Raw genomic sequence first — 8,201 nt, forward strand, 5'->3', positions numbered from 1 at the left:
CATTGGAATAATATAATAGGGGATCCGGCTGCTGCCCAGACATGCTAATCCCACAGCAATTGTGTGGCCTTCCTAGTGGTGTTAGAAGCTCAATGCAGGCTCTGCAACCATAGCACAAATGGTAATCTGTGCAGAAGGAAACAAACCCAGTCCTCGGCTATTTCATCCCAAAGCATTTGCGATAAGTGGGATTGTGTTTAATAAATGTTCACAGGAAATATCCTCTTAAGATGGGCAATAAGCAACAGCCTCTCTCTGAGGGGTCTTTAAGGTGGCATAACCTCTGGCTCAGCAGGTGGATGCTTTCTAGTGGTTTGAAAGAAGAAACTGCAATACGGTTGGGAGGAGAGGTGATGGTTGCCTGGAACAAGGCTATCTAACAAGGCTCATTTCATCTCACCTATAACATCTCCATTATATTGTCTTAGATAAAATTAAATTTAAAATCACATTTGTCTTTGAAGAGAATGTAATGTGCTCTCATTTCCTCAATTTGCCTTGAAGTCGGCACGTATCTCAGATTAAGACACAATAACTTCAAAATAGGGACGTCTTAAGAACTCAAACAATTCTTCTTTTTCTTCTTTGGCGATTACTCGTAGTCGAGTAAGATTGTCTTCCATGAACACGATCTTAACATGAGTCCGTAAGTGACTGTGGAGGCCAGTTCTGGATCCACACATCCTCCCACAGCCGGGACATAGATTTCCGGGAGGGAGTTGATCATGGTGAGGGTTTGCCAAACATGCCTTCCTCTTAGCTCGTTTCTCCCTTTTGTCCTGAGTCCGAAAGTCTTCAAAGTCTATGACACCTTTGGTAAAGGCTGTTCTCAAATTGGGGCGCTCACAGGCCAGAGTTTCCCAATTGTCGGTGTTCATACTACATTTTTTTAGATTTGCCTTGAGAGAATCTTTAAACCTCTTTTGTTGACCACCAGCATTACACTTTCCATTTTTAAGTTTGGAATATAGTAGTTGCTTTGGAAGACGATAACCAGGCATCTGAACAACATGACCAGTCCAACAAAGTTGATGTTGAAGTCTCAAACAATAACAGGGTATGAAATCACAAGGCTGGATGGGGTCAGGGAGAGGGAATGTGCCAGGTTACCTACTCAGCATAAGAACCTTGTCTGACTAAGATTAGAGTGGGCACTGCTTATACATGATTTCTTATGCAATGAAAGTGTAGTGAAGACTTCTAAATGCAAGCTTGGTTCAAAAACATATAATTCACTGTGATGGGGAAGGACTGGCAAAATCCTATTTTTGCATATGGAACAGGACAAATTGGGGAGGGATTTGGTCTAGATCAGACTTCCTCAAACTCAGCCCTCCAGATTTTTTTGGCCTACAAATCCCATGATCCCTAGCTAGCAGAACCAGTGGTCAGGGATGGTGGGAACTGTAGTCTCAAAACATCTGGAGGGCCGAGTTTGAGGAAACCTGCTTTAGATGCACAGCAGCAAGGTGAGGATTCACACACTCCTGGGACTGTGGTGGAACCTCATAGGACACAAAGTCAACTCCCCTGTCTCTGATTCCGCCCAGTCATCCTGACTTTTCTACTCATTCCCTTGGAGACTCTAGTGAGAAGGATGTTAAAACCCAGAATGGTCACACCTTGAGAGCTGGGTAACAGAGGGAGCAGCCCTATTCCCCAGCAGTATCCAGGTAAAAAACTAACACAGGATTGTTGAGCAGCATGCCAGAGTAAGGCCTATATCACCTGGACCAAGTCTGCCTGGCTGCCAAGCTCTCCTGAGGATTCCAGCAACTGATTTTCAGAAGCATCGTACTGCAGATAGTGGAGGTAGGATACAGCCACAAGGGTTCATAGCTACTGAGCATGCCTCTCTGTGCCAGTGGCTAGGGAGCAGGTATGAGAGAGAGCTTTGTCCCTCGTGCCCTCCTCCATGTGAGATCATGGGGAAATAAACCAATCAACTTACAGGCAACATGAAAGGAAGAAAAGGGGATGACGCCATGGTGCTAAAGACACAGGGAACTGGCCTCCAGTTGACCCAGCTTTGTGCAGGATCCCATCAAACAGCATCTTAGGGGGAACATCGACAACCCCAAAGCCCCGCAGAGTGCCTGTCCTCAGGCTCCTCTCCCTGCTGAGCTGCGCATGAATGATACAAACCTGCCAGTTGTACTTAACTTTGACAAATAATGTAAACCACACAATCTGGTTTGAGGGAAACGACTTCACCACAATTTATTTTACTGCTTTCAACCTCACGCCAAACTCTGTAGTGAATTGCTAAATTAATGCCGGGCTGCCTTCTAAATAGTCATCTTCAGATCACAAGCATGTTATGGGGGGAATGGTTTCCTTTGAAATGCTTCCCACCGCTTAAAGGCTGCGCGGAGAAAAAATGTGCCCAGGACTCAGCCTCTGCCAACATGTGGCTGCCACATTTTCCAGCTGCTGCTGCTCCTGCTGCTGGCCTGTATGGGCAAGAAGGCCAAGGAGGCATCAGCCACGCGAGAGGGAGAGAATAATAGAATCAAAGACTTGGAGAGTTGGAAGGGACCCAAAGTGTCATCTAGTCCAACCCCCTGCAGCAATAGAGTGAGGGAGATGGTCTAAAGGTGGGGCTAGCGCAGGGGCAAAGGCAGGGGCCCAAGTCAGTGTGAGAGCACTGCAGGTGATGAGAGACTGAGCTGGGAGATGTTCAGGTCATGGTGTCTGTGCATGGACCCCCATAGCTGCCTATCTTGGGTCACAGTAATAGAGCAGCTGGCTGAACTGAAAAGAGATTCACTTCCAGGTCTTATTTGCTTGCGCCTATATATTTAAAAGGGACGCGGGTGGCAGTGTGGGTTAAACCACAGAGCCTAGGACTTGCCGATCAGAAGGTTGGCACTTTGAATCCCCGCGACAGGGTGAGCTCCCATTGCTTGGTCCCTGCTCCTGCCAACCTAGCAATTTGAAAGCATGTCAAACTGCAAGTAGATAAATAGGTACCGCTCCAGCGGGAAGGTAAACAGCGTTTCCGTGCGCTGCTCTGGTTTGCCAGAAGTGGCTTAGTCATGCTGGCCACATGACCCGGAAGCTGTACGCCGGCTCCCTCGGCCAATAAAGCGAGATGAATGCCGCAACCCCAGAGTCGGTCATGACTGGACCTAACGGTCAGGGGTCCCTTTACCTATATATTTAAAAGATTTATAGCCTGCCTTTTTCTTCTACAGTTCAAGGTGGCTTTCAAAAACAATAAAATCCAATCTCAGTAGATGTGATTGCTACCAGAGTTATATCCAATACGGTAAAGCTCATTAAATCCATTAGCTCACTATCTGAAAGAGTATATTTCCCCATATTGTCCTACCTGGAATTTGAAGTCTGTTAGGGAGGCCATTCTGGTAGTGGCCAATGCTAGGTCAGGAGATCTATGAGTCATCAGCAACCACCACCAACCCAAATTGTAGGGCAACTGCCCCACCCAAGTCTGGATGGTGCCCACTTGGTCAATTTTCCAGCATCAGCTGAAGACCTCCTTCTCCCCCACCTCCCATGGGCTTTCTGGCTACTTGGGGAAAATATGACAGCTAGATGCACTATGGTGTGTTTAAGAACTTTGAATACAGCTGGATTATCAGTAGCTTAACAATTATTGCAAATGCATTTAGTAGCCAGGGTGGAGGAACCCTGTAAAAATCACTGCATTCAACAGGGGGAAGGGCTTTACAGGAAAGGATCTCTGAGAAAAAACCTGAAGTATCTCCACAGGCAACTGCAGCCTCAAAGCACCATCTATTTAGGACCTCCAGAAGAGGGAGAAGCTAATACAGCCTTCTGTATTACTGAAAACCCCTCCATCCCTAATAAATGATTTGTGGGGTGTTTTCCCCAGGGAGGCTCACCTGGTGCCTTTATTACATAGCTTTATAACCAGGACTTTGGCTGCTTCACAGTCTATGGCCTTTTAAATGTGTTTGTGGGATGGGGGTTATGGGTTTGTCTTTGTTCTTGTTTTATTACGTATTTTGTTTTCCCATTTTGTATTTTTTATGTTGTGAATCACCCAGTGATCTTCAGATAAAGGGTGGCATACAAATTTAAATAATAAAAAATGATGCCCAGGTATGACAACACCTCTTTTTCAACTTTGGATGCAAGGATTTAAAGTGCCAGGTGCTATACTTTAGTTGTCAAGTCATATGAACGCTGAGTTTTCAGGTCTTGTTTGCCATTACATTACATTTCATGGTTCCTGGTGATTTCATAGAATCATAGAATCATAGAATCATAGAGTTGGAAGAGACCACAAGGGCCATCGAGTCCAACCCCCTGCCAAGCAGGAAACACCATCAGAGCACTCCTGACATATGGTTGTCAAGCCTCTGCTTAAAGACCTCCAAAGAAGGAGACTCCACCACACTCCTTGGCAGCAAATTCCACTGTCGAACAGCTCTTACTGTCAGGAAGTTCTTCCTAATGTTTAGGTGGAATCTTCTTTCTTGTAGTTTGGAACCATTGCTCCGTGTCCACTTCTCTGGAGCAGCAGAAAACAACCTTTCTCCCTCCTCTATGTGACATCCTTTTATATATTTGAACATGGCTATCATATCACCCCTTAACCTCCTCTTCTCCAGGCTAAACATGCCCAGCTCCCTTAGCCGTTCCTCATAAGGCATCGTTTCCAGGCCTTTGACCAAGGCCACAACTTCAATTTCAAACAAAGGCTTATGGTCCAAGACTTCCTATGAAATCAATACTATCTAATCAGCTACTATAAACTTCAGGGCTTTGCAGGAAATGTCAGTTTCAAAAGAAAGGGCTGTTCTGGTCTTGCGTGGTCTACTTACAAGAATGGAATTTAAATATACCAGCAGGAGTACATATTTACGATCTCTTGAGCAGCTGTGTCAGTGATCTGTGTGAGATGACCTAGAGAATGCCTCCTTGCTTAAGAGGAATGTGGGAAGTGTTGTGCTGAATCAGGCCAAGTGTCATAGACTGGATGAGTTGGGATGATGAGGACCCAAGGGAGGGCTGGACTCATCCAGCCCATGACACCAAGCGTCCCGCCTGCCAGCCCAGCAACTAAATTCATGCCACTTGTTCTGAAAAGCCTTTCCCAGATGGTTGTAAGGAAAGTGGGATGGACAGGGTGAGGCCTTTTGGTTTCTCCTTCGCAGCCACAGAGAGGAAGCTTGGGGAGAAAGGCATTAGAGCTGTAGTTGTGGCCTTGCCAAGTGGCCTCCTGCACCCACCAAGTCCCTTGCTGCTACCCTGAGCGGCAGGCAGCAAATGGAAAGCATTTATTTTCCCTGAGATGCTCCCTTCTTATCCCTGGAGCCAGGCTTCCAGGCTCAATCCAGCTTCCCAGAGACCAGCTGAAGGGGCCAGATCACACCACAAACTGGGCAGGCACTCCATGCCTCTGGGGATCTCTCAGACATTGCCAATGGCTCCTGGCGGTTGGAGCTGGTACAGACCCTTCTGTGCACTAGGGGATATTGGTGGGTTCGGGCAAACACCTCCATCCCTCCTTTCTGTTCCAATTCAATGCCTAGCAAGACAATTAACAAAATCCATTTAGGAAAACAACTTCTCCATTAGGGCCTTTTCCCTCTTTGATCTACCATAAGGTTCTGGTGCACTTTCATTCCCGGGCTCTTCTACCCCATTGCCATTTGGGGATCAGAAGCATTCCCTATCACTCACTTCTTAGGGATCCCGTCCCTCTTCTGCAGGTCTGGCTTGCAAATGTCCCTTGCAAATGTCCCTCAGGGCCTATACAACCCTTCCTGTTAGGGACTTACCACCAGAATCTGACCTAGGCACTTCCTGCAAACATGGATTTTCCTTCAATGCCAGGGAGCTATTAATGTTTTCTATAAACAGAGAGGCAGAGTCTTACGTACTTCATATTGTATTTCATGGCCTGCCTTTGGTCTGGTTTCAAAAGTATTGATTCCCATCACTAGGGATGGGGATATGTGAAAAATGTAACAAGGGTAAGAAATATTTTCGGATTGCATTTATTTATTTATTATTCCCAAGATTTGGGGCAGCTTAAACGTATATTGTCGGTTCTACATTTTGAACAGGGCTAAGAACAAAGGGGTAGATTTTTCTTAGGCAGATTCCATAAACACTCCCCAGGTCTGCTTTGGTAGTCAGTGAAAGAGAGAGAAAGACAGAGAAGATGGTTGTTTGGAAGAGACTCTTTGTGGGATGGAGCAGGTACAAGCTCACAGTAGCTCTTAAATTGCAAAATATTGCCCACATTTATTTTTTTAAAAAAATGCACCTCCACTCCATTGATTGCAAGTTGTGGGTCAGCACAACCCCTGGCCATCGTGATCAAAGTTGCACTTCAGAGGCATGAGTGGATCTCAGCTGGAATTTCTTCTGAGATTCCAGACTCAGGAAGGATCAGTATAAGCCTGGAAGCCCAGCTCAAGCCAGAACAAAGTCCAGAGGTAAGCAGGGCGGTGCTGATGCCTTCCTCCAAGTCCTGGATGGGATGTTCTTGATCTGGCAAAGCGCCCCTCCATATTCGCATTGCCTGCTGAGACAGTGATGGGGCAAAGCTTACCACCGCTCGAGGCCTCCCTCCCTCTGCGTGCCGTCCCCCCATCGACTGACAAAGTTAAAAAGAACAGAATGGCAACTTAATTGACTTCAGGTGCTTTGCCGAGGGCAGGGGGCCAAAGACCGAAGCCCCGTCTCACCCAGCCAGTGCCAAGTTCCACAGCTGAGAAGCTCTGGATTCTGCAGGCCTGGCCGGCAGCCGGAGGCTTCTAAACAGAGAGAGAACAATTAGCAGCTCCAGCTCCATTTACCTTCTCTCTTTTAAGCTGCAATTCCAACAAGGTTAGCATGAATAAAGCAACTGCCAAGTGGCATTGGGGTGGTGGGCTTGGCTTCTTCTGCCTAAAGGATCCCAGCTCAAGTGGCCCTCCTCTTATCCAGACAGAGTGACACACCCACACCTCTTCCTTCTTGTATTTAAAAAATACAATAAATGGAACAAATGCCATGTTAGGTGATCAAGGTCTTAGTTTGGTAGAATTGTGCTGTTTGCCTGTTGCACCTGTTTAGGCTGCGTCCCAGTAGTGGGTCCTGACCCACCAGTTATAGACCAGTGGTTCCCACACTGGGTGCCCCCTGGGGGCCGTGGGATAACCTAGGGGGCACACAAAGACACATGGGAGTGGCAGGGAGTGCTGGAGGTGTAAATGGTTATCAGACTTTGAAAAGATGGTATAACTGGATCAAGTTCACCAGTTTTGTTGACTTAATTAAACCAAACAGTTTTAATTAGATTTTGAATAAATGTGCAATTAACTTACTGCTTCAAATTCTATTGTGTTATTATCATCCTTAGTGGGTCATGCAAACCCCTGCTCTGAATAATGCTTTTTATAGGGTAAGGTAGGGGGTACTGGGGATAAGTTTAGGGAAACAAGGGGGCAGTGGCCCCCAAAAGATTTGGGAACTACTGACTGAGAGGCACAAAGTATCCACCATTCAGAAACAGTTTCTTTCTGCTCTTGTTCTGTTCCAAGAGCATTCCTCACCACCCCAGCCTCTGTAATCCATATTCTGACATGTTTGAAATTATGTCACTTGTTTAAATGAGCCTCTTAGTGGCTCTCTCTGCAGAAGTCACAACCCCTGCGGTGGTTACTCAAAAAACAAGTTTGTGTTTGTGAATGTTTGTGTTAACAGAGATTCTGAGCACATCATCCTTGGCGCAACTTGAGGCTTTGAAGGAATCCCATTCCAACCACAGAGTCTTGGGCTTGGGATTGGCAAGAGATAATGGATTCTTAAATAGGGGGGACCCCATGAATTGGAAGTAGGTGCCACCTACCACCAGAACATGCCCCAGTGAGCAACCCGGCTGCTGCATTTGCAGCTTCCAAATACACCTTAAAGACAGTCGGACAGATTGAGGAGTATTTACTTCAAGTATTTGTATTAGGGCTCAGGTTATTTTGGTCTAAACTACAGAGCCTAGGGCTTGCCGATCAGAAGGTTGGTGGTTCGAATCCCTGCGATGTGGTGAGCTCCCGTTGCTCGGTCCCTGCCCCTGCCAACCTAGCAGTTCAAAAGCACACCAGCACAAGTAGATAAGTAGGCGGGAAGATAAACGGCTTTTCCGTGCACTGCTCGGGTTTGCCAGAAGCGGCTTAGTTATGCTGGCCACATGACCCAGAAGCTGTACGCCAGCTCCCTCG

This window comes from Podarcis raffonei, chromosome 8, assembly GCF_027172205.1.
Source record: "Podarcis raffonei isolate rPodRaf1 chromosome 8, rPodRaf1.pri, whole genome shotgun sequence".
Classification (NCBI taxonomy): domain Eukaryota; kingdom Metazoa; phylum Chordata; class Lepidosauria; order Squamata; family Lacertidae; genus Podarcis; species Podarcis raffonei.